The 17,779-nt window shown below is 44.8% G+C and overlaps 1 protein-coding gene and 2 long non-coding RNA genes across 4 annotated transcripts in view; 2 read left to right on the top strand and 1 right to left on the bottom strand.

The window, feature by feature from the left end:
* The window catches only part of LOC309332588, a 165,594-nt gene that overhangs the window by 78,153 nt on the left and 69,662 nt on the right, over positions 1–17,779 (top strand). The window lies entirely within an intron of this gene.
* Positions 1–17,779, top strand: part of SLC44A1 (solute carrier family 44 member 1) — an 89,745-nt gene that overhangs the window by 6,263 nt on the left and 65,703 nt on the right. The gene's annotated exons all lie outside the window — the stretch shown is intronic.
* LOC309332572 lies at positions 12,190–16,909 on the bottom strand. The gene is made up of 2 exons (XR_014152188.1): positions 16,788–16,909; positions 12,190–12,676 (listed from the first exon to the last, which is right to left on the bottom strand). It is a non-coding gene; the product is annotated as an uncharacterized lncRNA (long non-coding RNA).

The raw sequence follows: 17,779 nt of genomic DNA, 5'->3' as shown, positions 1-17,779 counted from the left end.
TCAGGCGCCATCCTGGCACCCAGGCATCTTCACTTGGTCTCAAGTGGCTGATAGCCAAGTGCAAAATGCGCCTGGCAAATTTTGAATGCTGCTTCCTTCTGAAGTTTCAAATATTATTTTCTTCTCCTTACGGATGATTTTCCAGTCATGCCTAGCAATATGGCTTTTTATTTTATAATGCAATCTTTCCTCCGGTGTTCTCATTAAATGTGAAATTCACTTCTCCAGTAAAGATGGAGTTCTACCACTGTACCTACCCTTAGAGCCTCTTCCAAAATGCTTCTGGACTTTCCCTTCACTACACCACTTAATTGCCTCATCTGTTCTATTTGTCATTTGTTTAGTTTCTGCAGTCTCTGGACAGGAACACAGGGCTTAGGGGTGTGTTTGAAGGAAGAACCCACAGGTCTAGTTGTGGCTGCAGTTGTACTTCGGTGCACACAATTGCTGTGTGAAGTCTTCATACTGTGAATGTCAAGGCCGTTCCAAGCAACTCTGCCCTTAGAGAACTATAGGGTGGGTGCTTCCACTTTGTAAGGGCTGTTCAGGGAGGCTGAATGTTGGTCTCCCAGATACTGGATAAATTAGTCAGTTGGTCCAGCCAGAATAGAGTTAGAATTTTTGTCTAAGTACTACCAGCTACTTCTCAGGCAGGACTCACCTATTGGGCTGCTACCATTCTCAGTGAAAGCCGTGGTACAAAACATCAGTTTCTATAGGGCAGTTGCAAAGAATCGTTCACCTAACAAAGACTCTGTGTGCATGCTTGGAGATGCTTAGTCCTAATGCTTAGATGTTAGCAACCTTTGTAGGGTTGCCTGTTGAATAGGACTCTCACCATGCCCATTTAATTTGTTTTTGGGATGAGGGGCCTCCAGGTAGTCTATAAAGGTTCTGAGGGCTACTCATCTTCTAAAGAAAGTAGTGGGAGTTTTGTGGTACTGAACTTAATTCTCTGGTTTTTTTCTTCTAATAAATTGATACGTTTCATACTTGATTTATTTTGCCTGATGAAGTGACTGAGAGTTTTTTCACTTTAAGATTTTGACTGGGGAAAATGGCATAGAAATGTGGAACTAGTAGTATACCTATAATTTGTCAGTGTCTAGACAGTACAGCAGGTACTGTATTAATCTAAAATTTGAACAAATTATTTATCTACTTAAAAAAAGAGAGTCTAGGTATATCTACATGCCGGTAGATATTGAATTGGTATTCTGTTCCAGCATGTTACAAGGCTATTTAGACTTGGACTACAAGGCTTTGTTCTTAGAGCTTCAATGCCTGAGCTGGTAGTGGAGTTGGCAATGCCTGAGCTGGTGGTGGAGTTGGCTGATAAGATCTAATCCATCCCCGTCCTCCGTTCCTGGGAATCCTGGAGTTCTTCAGCTTTCCTGAAGGTTAGCTTGCCTGCCTCTACAGATCTTCCCCAGCAATAACTAGCAGCAGGGAATTATTGGGCATGTCTCTGCGTGTTTAGGGCAGTGGTGAGGCTCCACAGGCCTGGCTGATGTCCCAGATAAACTGGAAATATGCTTTAGAATGCATGTCTGAATTCTCTGCAACCCACAGGGATTTGTAGCCGGACGATCGAAAGGGTTCTTCCCTGAGGTTATAAAGCTTGAAAATCGTGGATCTGTTGTTTGACTCTTATAATGAAAGTTGGAATACCTCAAACCTTTCTTGATGGGAAATTAAGATGCAACAAGAACACGTGCAGGCAGTACAACTCTACGTAGTGTACATGAGTCTTCTGCTCTAGGTGGTAACAACTGAAATGTGAAACTTAGGGCTAAATAAGTGTGAGGGCAGGGGTGTAGTAAGCGGGGGAAGGGGGGGCCGTGGCCTTGGGTGCCCAATTTTGAGGGGGCGCGAACCAGGCACCCCCATTCAGGGATCCCCGTTCTGCCCCTCCTGCTGGTGGAGTTGTCTAGTCCTTCAGTGAAAAAGACAGTATGGAGAGAGCAAAGCCTTCTCCCTTTTCCCTGTTCCTCTTATCTGTGCTCCACTGCTTTAAGTATCTTTCTCCTAGTTTTGCTCATCCTGGAAATGTGGCAGGATGGGAGGAAAGTGCTTTTTAAGTAACCGAGCACAGCATGGTAGGGCAGGGGGCATGTTTTACTTTCCTCCCCCAGCATGTTCCTTACTTCATGTGTGAATAGGCCAGACAACTAGATGGCTGCCCCGTCACATCTAGCTTAGCTCCAAAACTCTCTGCCTTCTTTGTAATGAAACAGTTGTGGCAATAGAAGATAATTGAAGAAGATGTTAATGGCTTAAAGTAGTCCGACAGTTTTTCTTCAGACTGTTAGTACCATGCCAATCACGATGGCTTCAGGGCACTATCTCTGTCCACAGTATGGTACCATCTGCTGATCAACTTCCCTGACGGATATAAATGCCACAGCAACCAGCCGAACCTCTTTCATGTGGTCTGTTCAGGGTGGAGCTTTGAACTTTGAAAATAATTCTCCAACCATCTATTTAATTCTTGAATTAATGTGTGAGCCTTCATAGGATACATAATACACCTTTTAGGAGGAAATGCTCCGAGGGGAAATAGGTAATTGGGTGTCATGCAAGGGGAAATTACCTGTCTTTGGTTTTATCTGATTAAGATGTCCTGAAGGTGAAACTGACTGTGAGAGCTTTGCAAATCTCCTTTTTAGTAAGTAAAAATATTAGACATGTGCACCCAAGTGCAAAAAACAACGGGAAGATTGCAACTCTTGGGATTCTTATTGATAAACAGTAATATTAAATTCAGTTATGAGGCGCTGAAGAATGCCACGTAGTTGAGCTATAAAATGCGACTGTAAAATATAAGTGACGGCGTGCTTGGAACGCTTAAGAAAATGGACTTACAGTAAACAAAGAAATCTTCCATTATTATGCTGCCAGCAACTGGTTCTGTAAATTAATGCTATTATCATGTGTAAACTGACCCCCATAATTGTTGGGGAGTACCTGGAATATGAAGTGGTTCAGTTTTTCTAGCAATTTTTACAAATATTTTGTATGGCTGATGAGGTCCACATCAACCTCATTGGTTGGGGTGGTTAAATAGGTAAGACAGTGTACATTTCCCCATTTGTGAAATGACCCAAGTTTCTGCTCCAAGGACTGGCCAAAGCACAAAATTATCTTATTAAATTAGAAAGCAAGGCTGTCAAAACAATGATCAATCAGGATAAATTGAATGTGCATAGATTTAATCATTCACTCGCGACAATCACAGAGGTATACCTAAAGAAACTGTGAGATGGAAATATTTGAAGGAACATCATACAGTTACAGTCATCAGATCACAAGCAGCTGTAGCCAAACATTCTGTGATAAACCCAGGTTTGTTCCTCCAGATGGAGAATAACTGGTGAAGCCAAATCATTAATAAGTAGGATTGAAAAGTTATTGAGTGAATAACACAACAGGCTAATCAGTTTTAGATTGCATTAATAGAAGCAACTGGTCTAAGATTTAGGATACACTATTCCTGATTTATATAGCACTGATTCCAAAACTTCACTGGATCAAATGTAAGCATCTTACTTTGTTCTCAAAACTCTAGAAAGATTTGACACTTTAAACATATTTCAGGAAAAGACAGAACAATGGCAGAGAAAGCTGAAGCAACTAAGTATGTTTAACTGAGAGTAGACGAGATAATAGCGTGACAGTTCTCAGGTATTGAAAAAAGTGTGTCAGGAGTTTGTACTATCCAATGATGACAGCAAGAATTGTTCTTCAGGCGGCTTTGTCCTGTCTACCTTGAGTTGTAAGCATTTTGGTCAGGGGCCAGTCTATTTCTCTGCTCTTTAATGAGCTTGATGAGCATTAAATAAATAGAATAGTATTCTGCAGCACTATACACATTCCCCCTCAACCTCCCCTTGAATTGCGAAACATTATTTGTCAGATATTATTGTCACTGCTGCTTGAATACTAACAAATTGTAACCTGATAGATTAGGGGGTTAAAAAAAGAATGGAGGGAATCAATGGGACTTTAATCCATAGCTCCACAGTCACTCTGAGAACTGTTTCAGAATAATATATTTTTAAAAAATTAAAAAATTGTCCAGTAGTACCTTAGAGACCAACTAAGTTTGTTCTTGGTATAAGCTTTTGTGTTCATGCACACTTCTTCAGATACCTGTTTCAGAATAGTTTATCAAGGGAAGAAGACTGAAGTTCTGTGAATGTTGTTAGTTTGCAGCTGTGATGTTTGTGGCCTGGGTATATTGGGTGTTAGGGGAGGGGCAGTACCTCTGGTGGGGGACACGTCATGCTCCTTCTGGAGTAGTTTGTCCCCCTTTCGTCCCCACGCTGAACTCAGCTCTCACCTGTGGCTTCTAGCATGCAACAGCAGCCACACCCTGGGAATGGCTTTGACTGGCCAGCTAAACCAGGTGAGGGTAGCTGATGGGTCCTTGGTGAATTAGGGACTTTCCCTGCATATGAAGACCAGCTGCAGCGGATTGAGCACAACTTCCCGAGGGAGACCCTTCCACTGTCAAACAGCTCTTACTGTCAGAAAGCTTTTCTGTATGTCTAGTTGGAAACTCCTTTCCTGCAATTTGAAGCCATTGGTTCGAGTCCTACCGTCCAGAGCAGGAGAAAACAAGCTTGTTCTATCCTCCATTTGACAGCCCTTCAAATCTATCATATCTCCTTTCACTCGCCTCTTGAGCCATTTATAGTGGTCATGTTACGACCATAAAGCCACAGTCACTTGAAACAGAAAATACAAGAACTACGTGTCTTATTTTAGTCGAAGTTCCATGTAATGCCTAAAACTGTCACCATGACACACTTCACACTACCAGTCTCAGGTAGCAGAAATAACAAAATGTTCCCTGAATTAAAAGTTCACAGCCTGCTTCTAAAATTGTCAGGTTTTATTCAGCATGCTCTTCCCATTGACAAATCAGTTCAAAGACGGCTGAAATATTACTTTGAAAGGAGCCTGCATTTGATGGCAAGATCATTACTTCTTCTGCAGTATAGAATGGGATCACGAGGTCTCACAAAAATTATGGTGATTTGTCTCTTGAAATTTTAGCCTTAAAAATCACAAAAGGGTAAGAAATGTCTCCAGATTGACAAAGGACTCATTCAACCTGTGGAAGGGGGGGGGGATATCATTTGGTCAGGAATTTTCTTTAAACCCTGACCCCGAGGGTGAAATTGCACATTTTCTCTGTGTGCTGTTGAACTGAAATGGACACACATTTTGGGAGGGGAAAAGGTGCGTCCTATAGGGCGAAAAATACAGTAATTTAACAGAGGTTTGCTACAGCCCGCGACTCCTGCTGATCCTTTCCTCCTAACCTCTCTTGTATCCTTGTGCATTTTTCATGACCCAAAGGTTCAAAATATACAGAACCTTGGTATGCTACCACAGTGTTTCCCAACCGGTGTTCCGCGGCACACTAGTGTGCCGCGAGACGTTGCCTGGTGTGCCGTGGGAGGGCACACTCATTGAAATTAGAATTAGACTTTTGCCCCCCGCCCGCCTTCAGAAGAGGTCCAGGACCTCTTTGCTCCCCCCTGCCTGCCTTCCCGGGAGAGCGGAGAAACGCAGCGTGTTTCTCCGCTGTCCCGGACAGCTTTTGAAGGCAGGCAGAGGGGAGCAAAGACTTTCGCCCCCTGCCCGCCTTCAGAAGAGGTCCAGGGCCTCTTCTGAAGGCGGGCGGGGGGCAAAGGTCTTTGCTCCCCCGTGCCTGCCTTCCCGGGAGAGCGGAAAGTCTTTGCTCCCCCCCCTTCAAAAGCCGTCCGGGACAGAGGAGAAACGTGCTGCGTTTCTACGCTCTCCTGGGAAGGCAGGCAGGGGGGAGCAAAGACTTTTGCCCCCCGCCAGCCTTCAGAAGAGGTCCTGGACCTCTTCTGAAGGCGGGCGGGGGGCGAAAGTCTTTGCTCCCCCCGCCTGCCTTCAAAAGCCGTCCAGGACAGCGGAGAAACACGCTGCTTTTCTCCGCTCTCCCAGGAAGGCAGGCAGGGGGGGAGCAAGGACTTTTGCCCCCCGCCCGCCTTCAGAAGAGGTCCTGGACCTCTTCTGAATGCGGGCGGGGGGCAAAAGTCTTTGCTCCCCCCCGCCTCCTGCCTTCAAAAGCTGTCCGGGACAGCGGAGAAACACGCTGCGTTTCTCCGCTCTCCCGGGAAGGCAAGCAGGGGGGAGCAAAGACTTTCACCCCCCGCCAGCCTTCAGAAGAGGTCCTGGACCTCTTCTGAAGGCGGGCGGGGGAACAAAAGTCTTTGCTCCCCCCGCCTGCCTTCAAAAGCCGTCCAGGATAGCGGGAAGCGCTTCCCTGCTATCCCGGACTGCTTTTAAAATGCTGGCGGTGGGGAGCAAAGCCTTTCGGCCCCCGCCGGCCTTCCTGGACCTCTTCTGAAGGCCGGGGGGGGGGAGGCTTTGCTCCCCACCGCCAGCATTTAAAAGAGGTCCCTGGAGATTTCCCTATAGGCTTTCTTCTTGCGAAGCAAGCCCATAGGGAAATTCATCTTGCGAAGTGCCTCAAAAAACGGAAAACCCTTTCGTCTTGCGGGTTTTCAGTCTTGCGAGGCATTCGTCTTGCGGGGCACCACTGTATATATAGTCAATATAGGCACAGAGTTAATTTTTTAAACATTTTCTAATGGTGGTGTGCCTCGAGATTTTTTTCATGAAACAAGTGTGCCTTTGCCCAAAAAAGGTTGGGAAACACTGTGCTACCACCATATTTATCGATCTGTAAGAGCAACTTAGTATCTTTTCATCAAAAAAATATTGATAATGAAGATGCAGTGTCCACAGTTCGTAGTTGGCCTCAGTTGCCAAATGAAAAATTGTGTTTTTCAAATCCCTAGCTTTTTTGTGGGGCTGAGCTGCTTTGGGCAGCCAGGAATCCTGCCAGCTTTTTTCCATGGGAAAGGGAGGAGTGGAGCTTGCCCAGGGGACTGTTGTTCAGCTGAGGCATGCTCAAAAGCATTCTGATAGAATCATAGGTCTGAGGGCCCAACCTGCTACAGTGCAGGAACAGGCAGCTGTCCAATACAGGGATTGAACCTGCAACCTTGGTATGATCAGCACCACACTCTAACCCAGGCATAGGCAATGTTTTGGGACTACAACTCCCATCATCCCTAGCTAACAGGACCAGTGGTCAGGGATGATGGGAGTCCCAAAGCATCTGGAGGGCCAAGGTTGCCTATGGCTGCTCTAACCAACTAAGCTATCTAGGCTGATAGGGAGAAGGGATACTAAGCCTCTTTGTGGAACTGAGTCGATCCTTATGTGAGCAGATGTGTACACTGATTATTCCTCAGCTCTTGAACTGAATGGGGAAGCTTATCTACACTTGGGCTTACTGATCAGAAGGTTGGCGGTTTGAATTCCTGCGACGGGGTGAGCTCCTGTTGCCCTGTTCCAGCTTCTGCCAACCTAGCAGTTAGAAAGCACACCAGTGCAAGTAGATAAATAGGTACTGCTGCGGTGGGAAGGTAAACAGTGTTTCTGTGCGATCTGGTTTCCGTTACGGTGTTCCGTTGTGCCAGAAGCGGTTTAGTCATGCTTACCATATGACCTGGAAAGCTGTCTGTGGACAATTGCTGGCACCCTCGACCTGAAAGCGAGATGAGCGCCGCAACCCCGTAGTCGCCTTTGACTGGACTTAACCATCCAGGCATCCTTTACCTTTACACTTGGGTAATGCTCAGAGCTCTGTTGGATCCAGTTTCTACTTCCTTCCTTGCAAATAAAAGAGATTGTTTTGAATCATCAATAGGGAGATATCTGCTCCTGAATGAATTAAAATTACTTAATACTGACTTAAATTTTCAGGCTAGAGCTCTTTTACAATGATATAACTGCCCTTCCTCCTGCCAACCTAGCAGTTCGAAAGCACGTCAAAGTGCAAGTAGATAAATAGGTACTGCTCCAGCGGGAAGGTAAACGGTGTTTCCGTGCGCTGCTCTGGTTCACCAGAAGCGGCTTAGTCATGCTGGCCACATGACCCGGAAGCTGTACGCCAGCTCCCTTGGCCAATAAAGTGAGATGAGCGCCACAACCCCAGAGTCGGCCACGACTGGACCTAATGGTCAGGTCAGCTTTAACTGGCCTTCCATCTCTCCCCTGCCCCGCTCTGATTTCTGAAAGTCACAGTGCAGAAGTATGCTGTTATTGTTTCATTAAGGTTACCTGAACTGCACGTTTCCGTGCTTTGAGGATGGCTTGAATGCCATTTCCTTCCAAATTGATAAAGACAGTCATAATTTGTCATGCCTGCAATTGGATGCACTAACCTGGTGAGAACATGATAATGTGATTGACTCAGCCGAGAGGCTGACAAGCAGGTGGTATATCGAGGCACAGGGTGAGCATGACAGTAACGGATGGAAATAGGCAACTCGATTGTAAACACGCTTCCCCAGTCTCATTATCACCATTAATAATACATCCCTTAAGTGCAAGGTCATACTCTCAAAATTCCACTTAAATGATGCCAAGCATTTCCAAAAGTAGTGTACAGAGCAAGGGAACTCTCAGATGTATAGGTGTAATGCTCTGTAGTAATAATGCACTCCTTTTAGTGCTTTGAAATATTGGAGGTTGCTTAGCATCTCTGCATGGCATGAATTACATGACAATACAAAGCATGCACAACTTTTCAGATTCGTCACCTAATGATTCCTTGTGCCTCTGAAGCACTGCCTCAGGATAGTACTTATCTTGTTAACTTCAGCTAAAACTCATAAAGAATGAACGTTTCTTTGATCAATAGTGGAGTGATCTAAACAGCTGAAAGTACCCGAGGTTTTTTTCTTCTTCTTCCTTGAGAAAACATTTGGAGAAAAACACCCTGGCGTGATTTGCATTGCCCATCAAAGAACAAGACTGTCCTTGATGGAACATATTGGATATTTTACAGCATGCCCCAGAGTTCAGTGAATTTAGGAAGCAACTGCATGCTTCCTTCTGTGTGTCCCGACAAAATAGCCATATATTAAGTTCCTGAGTTTTCTGTGTGAGGAGGAAGTGTAGAGTCATTGGGGAACCATAAAAAACCCCTTTTTAAAAATAGTGGGATGTTGCTGTGAGCCAAGGGAGAAGGCAACCTTCCTGAAGTTCAAAAGTCCATTTTTTTTTTTTTTTAAAATGACTACTTGAAGATTCCCATACTGGAGTGAAGCGATAAAGACCAATACAGGAGGCTGTGTTACATGCCACTGTTCAAATTGCAGGCAGTATGCCACGTACGTAATGTGAGTCTTGCATAAACTCATTGTACGTGGCAGTTGCAGTATGAATGCACAGTTGCCAGTTCCCTTTTCCCTCAGAGCGAAATTTGGCATGTGAGGGCTCAAACTAGAGAAGAGGGGTGTGGCGTTTGCCCGTTCGTTCGAAAAATGTCTGTACAGGGAGAGAGAAAGAGTTAATATGTAAACCAATAGGAAAGCCGGAGGCAGAGCCTTCCCGTATATAAAAGGGCTTAGCCCAAGGTTTGAGTTAGTTGTTGGTGGTTAGTTTGTTGGTTTTAGTGGGTGGGTTGGTTGGGAAAGGCAGTTGGAAAAGCAGTTGGCAGGCAGTTGGAAATAGAGAGACAGTGCAGTGGGTTCTTGTGTGAGGGCGTAGAAGAGATAGAGACAGGATAAAACAAGACTAAGAAGGTAAAGAGTAACAACGTTTGGAATGCAGTTAAAGTTTGTTTGTGTCTGAAATAAACTACACTCTTATTTGAGAACCTGACTGAGACTGAAGTGATTTACCAGGGAGGACCTGGTTGGTGGCAGCGGATTAGTGGTGTACGGGTCAGTAGTCCGTGAGATGACTGGGGGCTCCGTAGGAACGCCACAAGGGGGGAGGGTGCCCCCACCTATTCCACCTTTCCTTTTAGCGTGGGATGATCGGAAGGGATCTTCTAAGTGTGTCTGTCTAAATCTGCTTGGAAGCCTCTCTGCAATAGGGCATTCTGCAATAACAGAATTCCTCATTGCACAGAGACTTTTGCATGCTTTCCCCTGAAGGTGCTAAGGAGCCCCTTTCAGACCACCTCACTCAGTGGGGGAAGTTCAGGGGCTTTTGGGCAGCTGAGACAAACCACAAAATGCTTCCTGCTTCTTCTGGCCAAGGAAAGAAGGGGGGGGGGCGGAATAAAGATCTGCATCAGGAACAAGGATGGGAGGAGACCAGTGGTGCCTCCTATTTGCCAAGAGGCCGTTGTAGAGGCGGCATTGGGGGTGGCGCTGCTGAAGAGGAGGCCCCCAGGGACACACCACAGCTGTTGCTGCCATTGCGGTGGCGGTGGCAGCAGCAGCAGGCAATGTTTTTCTTGGTGGCTGGATCTATGCCCCTGTGGATCCCACTGCCTGAGGTGGTCATAGAATCATAGAATCATAGAATCATAGAGTTGGAAGAGACCACAAGGGCCATCAAGTCCAACCCCCTGCCAAGCAGGAAACACCATCAGAGCACTCCTGACATATGGTTGTCAAGCCTCTGCTTAAAGACCTCCAAAGAAGGAGACTCCACCACACCTTGGTCACCTCACCTTGTCTCATGAGTGGGCCGGCCATGTTCAGGGGTGGAGAAGGCACACCTAGAATGCACACCCCCTCCTCAATTTGAGCCTCATGTACTGAGAAGGCTCAACTCTAGGGCATTTTGTGTTACTGCACTTGGATCACTGCTTATTATGCCTTCATTTTGTGTCTATCAGTGTTTGAGTCATACAGCCTTGCTACTGTTATCTAATCTCCTACCTGAGATTTTTGCATTTTTGCGCTTTAGCTCCAGTGTTGGCTTACTAAAAGGCAGTCTGAGTCCAAATTTCTGGTCTAGTTGATAAAACTGTTGTGCTTTTGTATTATTCTGAAGCATCGGCCTTTTTTCTTTTTTCTTTTACTGGAACATGTTTCTTCAGATTGCTTGGGACCGTGAGGAAAGGTTCAGTGTATAAAGTGTCTGTCTTTTCTAGTAACGTTTCCCACGGGACAGCAGAACTTTGGGAGCCCTGGGTGTAGAAATCTTAGTTTGCCTTGTCAGTCTTCTTTCCAGTGCGTTTGGTTTTGCTCCAATCCATTCTGTGTTACTGAAAAGGCTAATTCTTCGGGGAATTATTGCAGTCAGTTGCATAGTAATTGCTGGATTCTTGAACAGCTAGAGAGTACTCTTAGAATATAAGGGAAATTTTCACTCTTTCAAAGGAAGGGGAGGTTGGTCTACAAAAGTATTAATGGAAAAGGCATTTTATACACACATATTGTTATCTTCTTTCTCAGTTATGCTCACTGTTTGAAGAATCCAAGGCTAATTCTTGAAGAAAATGACTTTTCCCCCAGAAATTACCCTACCACAAAACATGCTTGTATTATATTTAAACTTTGACAGCCCTCCTTATTTATCATCTAAATGTTACTTGCTGTTAAAAGTTGTTTATATTCTGTTCCACCCTATGGTTTTTTCCCTTCTTCCTATGTGTGTCCCACTAATTCTTCTGATTTCCACACTGACTTCTGTCCTTCATGCATATTTGGGACACAATTCTTGAGTCTTTGCAGGGAGGGGGGAAAACATTAGCAGCACTTTGGCTACAGTAATGGTTATCCAAAATCCTATCTCCGTTCTTTACTATGCAGTTTCAGTAATTTTGCTGCTAGTCTATTTTATTCCCCTGTCGTATCTACATTTGGGGGCCAATAAGTCCTTTGCTTTCGTTGATGATGAGAATGATTCTTACCTTGTATAACTTGAGAACAAGCAACTTTCAAAGTGATATTTTAAGAACTTTGCCCTGTATGCTCCCCTTCTGACTTGCCCCAGGTGTTTATCAGAGGAAAACAAATAAAAGGAAAACTAAAAATATATTGGCACGCTTTGTGCTATATATTCCAGTGTGCAGAATAACTGTGAGAGCAAGCATCTGTGCTGAGAACTATGTTGCTATTTTCCTTTTCCTTTCCTTTTGCATAAGAACCATTCCTATTTCGGATACATTTGCTGAGAACAAAGACAAGTAATCCTACTGTAAATCCAGTGGCTAAAATGCAGTTCACACTGCTCTTAAAACTCTGGAGAATGGGGAATACATCAGTTACAAGAGTGTGTCTGGAATAAAGAAATGTGTCTGCATGTGCGGCTGGTGTATGATCTTGGCATTCAGCAGAGAAAGGTAGAGAGGCATTAAGATTAAGAACCCACTAGACAGAGTTTCAGTTTCGCACTTCATTCATATTTTATTTTAAATACTTATATCTCGTATAATTACAGAAGTTCTCAAAGTGGCTTACAACATTTAGCAATGATGAAAATAGAAGTTCGTTTCTCTCACGGGGCAGGGATTCCTCACCTGGGCTGCCGGTTATGAGGTTTACAGCTGTTGGCAGCAGATGCAAGAGTCAAAAGGGAAACGGTGTTTTCAGGTCTCCCCTGGCCCAGTTTCCAGATGTTTCACACGCTGCTCTGCTTCTGAACCTCTGGGCCATATCAAGCAGCAGACAGAAGAGTCATCATAATAGGATGGCACTTCCACACCTGGACTGCTGCTGATGTCTCTTGTGGCTCCCCCAGCATGTTTTTGCCACTGTGATAGCAATGTTCAGTGTATCAAATGGGTTATTGCAGTCATCTGTCTTTCCTCCAGGCACCACAGGTGCCCACAAGCAATTTCAGTGAGCACCTGTATTTCCGTGCTCCTGCATGGCTGTATTAAAAAAAAGTATCCGTGGGAATGAGACGAATGATTCTGCAGCAACTTTCTCCAGTTTGGTGCCCTTCAGAAATTTTGGGCTACAAATCTTGCCATCCTTGAATCATTGGCCATGCTGACTGGGACACTCACAAAGACAGTTTTAAAGCTTTATTTTTCTAGACCTTTTCATTGTAAAATCATATGTTAACATTGCTTATCTATTACACACACACACACACAGAGAGACATATATATATATATATATATATATATATATATATATATATATATATGCTTTCGTAGATTTTCACGGGTACAGGAATGCAGGTTTTGGTGTCCTCGGGTGTCTTCCCGTGTAAAAGTTGGGGTGTCTAGGCGACGTTTCGACGAGGTCTCACTCGTCATCTTCAGGCTGGTGCTTTCGGCTTCTTGTTACTGGAACAGAGCAGGATCTCAGTGTTTGAGTTCCTATAAATACTGTAGAGGGGGTGTGGTGTATAGCCTCCAATGTTCTGGGCAGAGAGGAAGTTCCCAGGCTAGTGTGCCTTTTCTTCTTTTGTTCCTTAATTACTTGAGAGATATCTTGAGTGATTTCTTGAGTGATATCCTGAGTACCACTTAGGTGGGTCATTAGGTGTGGATTAGTTGTTAAAGTCTTTGTGTCTTGACCTCTTGAACTTTGTGAAGAGTTTTCCTGAGAAGATGGCTGTACTGTACTTAGTTGTGCTCTGGCTTGGCTTCGTGTATAGGGGCGAGCTGTGGTTTTGTGGCTTGTGTCAGCCAGATCTGTGTAGGGATTGCAGGGGGGTGCAGCATCCGGAGGTGCCACCATGGATTGGCTACTGGATGGTGTCTGTAATTCATCTGTGGAGAGGGTCTGGGTTTGGGTCTGGTGTGGTTGATTGGTGTTGGCGTTCTGTGTGCCTCTGGATCTGGTGTCAGTTTTTGTGGGGAGGGCTAATTTCCAGATGTCTGGCAAGCGGGATGTGTCGTCACGCTTGTTCATGTTGTGAGGGTGTTTCTCTATCTCGATGGCTTCCATGATTATTCTCTTGTGGTGATGTTCCGTGTTAAAGAGCAATTTGGAATCTGCAAAATTAATTTCGTGTCCTGTTTCTTTCATGTGTTGGAAAAGAGAGGAAGTTTTTTCTTCTTTTTTGACGGCATTCTTGTGTTCTGCGATACGTGCATTTATTCGTCTGTTTGTTTGTCCAATGTACGTGGCTGGGCAGACTTTGCAGGGTATTTCATAGATCCCTTGGTTTTCCAACTGGATTTTATCCTTGGGGTTTCTGAGGATATTGGCTATTTTTTGGTTGGTGCAAAAGGCTGTTTTGATATTGTGTTTATGGAGGATTTTGCTAATTTTATCTGTAGTGCCCTTGATATAAGGAAGGAGGGCCATGCCATTGTTTTCTTCTGTGTCTTGGTTTTTGGGGGGTGTTTCCTTTTGGATTAGCTTCGTAATCCTGTTTTGCTGGTATCCATTGGCAATTAACACGTTTGAGAGATTCTGTAACTCAGTTGTCAAGTGGTCTTTGTCAGCCAGGCGTTTGGTTCTGGAGATGAGAGTCTTGGCTACGGAGTTTATTTGTGCAGGGTGGTGGTGTGATTGTGCATGTAAGTAGCGGTTGGTGTGTGTTTTTTTCCGGTAGATAGTGTGTCCTAGGGAGCCATCAGGTTTTTTGTAGATTAGGACGTCAAGGAAGGGAAGTTGGTTGTTGGCTTCTATTTCCATAGTGAATTGTATTTTGGGGTGTAAGTTGTTGAGATGTGTGAGGAAGCTATCCAGTTTTTCCTTCCCGTGTGGCCAAATTACAAAGGTGTCGTCAACATATCTGAGCCAAAGTTTGGGTTTGTGTTCTGACTTGTCTAAAGCATTGGTTTCAAAGTGTTCCATGTACAGGTTTGCGATGACCGGTGAGAGGGGTGATCCCATAGGTGCTCCTTCTATCTGTTTGTATCTTTGTCCATTGTGGATGAAGTACGTGTTGGTTAGGCAGTGGTTGGTCAGGTCCAAGATGTATTCGGGGGGATTGTATTTGTTTTGAATAGCTGTCAAGGCTTCATTAATGGGCACTTGTGTGAAGAGAGATACAACATCGAAGCTCACAAGTAGGTCATTAGGATGTAGGTTTTGCTTCTTTATTGTTTCTATGAACTGGAAGGAGTTTGGTACGTGTGAAGAGATGGATTCTGCATAGGGCTGAAGTTGCTTGGCGAGAAATTTAGCGAGATTTTGTAGAGGTGAGCCTATGGAGCTGACTATTGGTCTGAGTGGTGTTCCTTCTTTGTGTATCTTGGGGAGGCCGTAGAGTTTGGGGCATCTGGATGATTTTTCTCTGGGGATGATTCTTAGCTGGATTTCTTCACTGATAGGAGAGGCTTTTATTTTGGATTTGGTGGTTTTTTCCAGGTAGGTGGTGGGATCTGTTTTTATAGGTTTGTAGGCAGGATCTTGGAGTAGATTTGATAGTTTTGCTTGGTAGTCCGATGTGTTCATCACCACTGTGGCATTACCTTTGTCTGCTGGGAGAATGATTATGTTGTTGTCTTTCCTCAGGTTGGTGAGTGCTTTCTGTTCTTCTTTGTGTAAATTGCTTCTGGGTGGTTTGCTGGAGCAGAGGATGTTGGTGACTTCAAGTCTGATTTTATTGGCTTCATCTGGGTTGATTTTGGTTAGGCTAGCTTCGACTCCGCATATGATGTTTTCCGTGGGGATGCGTCTCGGGGCGACTGCAAAGTTGAAACCTTCGGAGAGTACTTTGGTTCCAGTTGTGGTGAGGATCCTGTCTGATATGTTATGTACTGTTTGTTTCATGGGTTGCTGTGGAGGGTGGCTGGGCTTCTGGCGTTTCTCTAGTTTGTGGAGTTTGTTCGTGTGTGTGTCTGTCTTATGTGAGGTCTCCGTTTCAGCTCTCCACCACAAGAGAATAATCATGGAAGCCATCGAGATAGAGAAACACCCTCACAACATGAACAAGCGTGACGACACATCCCGCTTGCCAGACATCTGGAAATTAGCCCTCCCCACAAAAACTGACACCAGATCCAGAGGCACACAGAACGCCAACACCAATCAACCACACCAGACCCAAACCCAGACCCTCTCCACAGATGAATTACAGACACCATCCAGTAGCCAATCCATGGTGGCACCTCCGGATGCTGCACCCCCCTGCAATCCCTACACAGATCTGGCTGACACAAGCCACAAAACCACAGCTCGCCCCTATACACGAAGCCAAGCCAGAGCACAACTAAGTACAGTACAGCCATCTTCTCAGGAAAACTCTTCACAAAGTTCAAGAGGTCAAGACACAAAGACTTTAACAACTAATCCACACCTAATGACCCACCTAAGTGGTACTCAGGATATCACTCAAGAAATCACTCAAGATATCTCTCAAGTAATTAAGGAACAAAAGAAGAAAAGGCACACTAGCCTGGGAACTTCCTCTCTGCCCAGAACATTGGAGGCTATACACCACACCCCCTCTACAGTATTTATAGGAACTCAAACACTGAGATCCTGCTCTGTTCCAGTAACAAGAAGCCGAAAGCACCAGCCTGAAGATGACGAATGAGACCTCGTCGAAACGTCGCCTAGACACCCCAACTTTTACACGGGAAGACACCCGAGGACACCAAAACCTGCATATATATATATATATATATATAAATAAAATTATCTGGCAACTTTGCTTCCTCATCAGTTGCCATAGACACGGTCTCTACACTGGAATCGTTTACATACTGTTTTTGTTCATCTACTTCCCTAGTTACTATATTGCCTGAGCCAGACTACAGAAAGCTTTGTCTGTTTTGAAAAACTAGAGGATCGATTGGCGGTGTTTAGCTACATTTTGTTTCCTTTGTTTAGCCCACTTATGTTTCTGACTGCCTTAGTTGTGTTTATAGTTAGATATGGCAGCCAAAAGACATGCCTAATAAGGGAAACTGATAGAATCCAACTGAATTATAACCTATATTTACCATATATTGCATCTATGCCTTTGGCCTTCCCCCATTTTGCAGCCGCTGCTCCCTTGTTCTTTTCATTTTTGGTGACTTTTGGCCAGCTAACAGTGGCAAGCAGTTACAGGACTAAACAGGAAGGTACCATAGCATGGTTCTCTTTGACTGCAATTAGTGCTGTCTCAATGTGTCCAACAGTATATATCCTTGTTACTTTACAGCATATCCAGGGCTAAAGTCCTGTATATGCACACACTCTCAGTTCTATTATCCGGGCCAACAAGCTTTTGTTTAGAATGCTGCTTGCTATGGTCTAATGCTGCTTCTGATTGGGTCGAGCAAATCTCATGAAATTTTGCCTGGAAGTACATATATACAGGGGGAAAGTTTCCATCATCATCAAGCATGATATACAATATAACCTCAGTTTCCCCCCTCATGGTAATGCACACCCTCCAACATTTCTCCAATGAAAATAGAGATGTCCTATTTAATAACAACCGGACGTGGGTGGCGCTGTGGGTTAAACCACAGAGCCTAGGACTTGCCGATCAGAAGGTCGGCAGTTCGAATCCCCGTGATGGAGTTAGCTCCTGTTGCTCGGTCCCTGCTCCTGCCAACCTAGCAGTTCGAAAGCACAACAAAGTGCAAGTAGATAAATAGGTACCGCTCCGGTGGGGAGGTAAACAGCGTTTTCGTGCGCTGCTCTGGTTCGCCAGAAGCAGCTGGGTCATGCTGGCCACATGACCTGGAAGCTGTCTGCGGACAAACGCTGGCTCCCTCGGCCAATAAAGCAAGATGAGCGCTGTAACCCCAGAGTTGGTCACGACTGGACCTAATGGTCGGGGGTCCCTTTACCTTTACTTATTTAACAACAACAGCAATATTTTTACTATTTATACCCCACCCATCTGACTGGGTTGCCCCAACCACTCTGGGCAGCTTCCAACATATAAAAAAAAACCTAAACATTTTTTTAAAAAAATTCATTTCCTATACAGGGCTGCCTTCAGATAGCTTGGGGTTTCATAACTCCATACCCTCCAACATTTCTCCAATGAAAATGAGAGACCCGGACGGCTTCTGTAAATCTGGGACTGGAAAATAGGCACACTTTCTGGGGTCTGGGTAGTGGGT

Source organism: Podarcis erhardii (genome assembly GCF_964252035.2).
Source record: "Podarcis erhardii genome assembly, chromosome: 17".
NCBI lineage: Eukaryota > Metazoa > Chordata > Lepidosauria > Squamata > Lacertidae > Podarcis > Podarcis erhardii.
Note: the sequence above shows the minus strand (reverse complement) of the source record. Positions and strands in the feature narration are given on the sequence as shown.